Source organism: Carlito syrichta, unplaced genomic scaffold, assembly GCF_000164805.1.
Source record: "Carlito syrichta isolate Samal-C Ts95f unplaced genomic scaffold, Tarsius_syrichta-2.0.1 Scaffold311350, whole genome shotgun sequence".
Lineage (NCBI taxonomy): Eukaryota > Metazoa > Chordata > Mammalia > Primates > Tarsiidae > Carlito > Carlito syrichta.
The window spans coordinates 22,253-24,013 of NW_007255446.1; positions in this window are offsets into that span (position 1 = coordinate 22,253).

Consider the following 1,761-nt stretch of genomic DNA (forward strand, 5'->3'; position numbering starts at 1 on the left):
AAAAAAAAAAAAAAAAGTGGGCAAAGAATATAAGACAATTCTCATAGGAAGACATATAAGCAGCCAACAAACATATGAAAAAAGGCTCAGCCTCACCAATCATCAGGGAAATGCAAATCAAAACCATCTCACACTGGTCAGGATGGTAGTAATCATTAAAAAGTGAAAAAACAGCTGGGTGCAGTGGCTCACACCTGTAATCCCAGCGCTTTGAGAGGCAAAGGTATGGGAGGTAGAATTGACCCTCCTCAGTTTCGTCATCAAAGCACAACACAGAGACTCAGAGATTGAGCAAGTGAAGCAGCTCTTTTAATCTTGTTCTTGCAAGAATGGGCACCTCTGGGTGACCAAGGCAATCACAGCCAGCTATTTATGCCCTAAAGCACAAGGTTATCTCCTGGTTCCTCATTGACTGAGTACTTTCAGAGGTTGCATCACTTTCCTGGATGTCACCTAAGCAATAATTTTGTACAAATAAGGTAAAACACAAGCAGTTTCTACACAAATAAGGTAAAATACATGTTTCTAGATTCTGATTGGGCCTCAATGCTCATCAAAGGACATCTGCCAAACGAGAAAGCCTGCCAGGAAAGAAGGGAGGACCAGGAAGTGAAATAACAAATTGCCATTTTGAAAATGAATCACCATTTTGTTTCTTATAGTTGTGAGAGTATTGCCTGAGCCCAGGGGTTCGCGACCAGCCCGGGCAAATGATGAGACCTCGTTTCTACAATAAATCAAAAAATTAGTCATGCTGGTGGCACACGCCTATAGTTCCAGCGACTGAGAAGGCTGAGGAGGAAGGATTGCCTGAGCCCAGCAGGTTGAGGCTGTGGTGGCCATGACTGTGCCACTGCACTCCAGCCTGGGTGACAGAGTGAGACTCCAACTAAAAAAAAACAGGTGTTGATGAGGCTACAAAGAAAGGGGAATGTTAGGAATGTAAGCTCATTCAGCCTTTGTGGAAACCAGTCTGGTGCTTTTTCAAAGACAAAAAACAGCTATCAGGCAACCCAGCAGTTCCACTCCTGGGAATATACCTGGAGGAACATAAATTGCTCTACCAAAAAGACACTTGCATGTGTATGTTTATTGCAGCACTATTCACAGTAGCAAAAACATGGAACCAACCCAGATGCCCATAGAAAATGGACTGAAATAAAGAAAATGTGGTGCATATACACAATGGAATATTACACAACTAAAGAGGACAAAAAAGCATGTTTTTTGTAGCAACATGGACATAGCTGCGGCCACTTATTCTAAGTGAACTATCACAGAAACAAAAACTGATTACCATATGTTCTCATTCATAACTCACTGAGAACATTGGGCATGCAGGCACAAAAGCAGGAATTGCTAAAGGAGGGAGGGGGATAGAGGGCACAAAACCACCCATTGGGTACCATATTCACTACTGGGGGTGGGGAGAGGGTTCACTAGAGGCCCAAACTTCACCTAAATACAATTTACCTAGGTAGCAAATCCTCACATGGACCCCACAACTCTAAAATGTTTTAAAAAGCAAAATACAGTCGGGCTCGGTGGCTCAGCCTGTAATCCCGCGCCTTTGGGAGGCTGAGGTGAGTGGATTGCCTGAGCCTGCAGGTTTGAGACCTGCCTGGGCAGCTTGGCGAGACCTCATCTCCACAATAAATAAAAAATCAGCCAGGCGTGGTAGCGTGCGCCTGTAGTTCCAGCTCCTTGGAAGGCTGAGGCGCAAGGATCGCCGGAGCCCAGCAGGTCGAGGCTGCGGGGGCC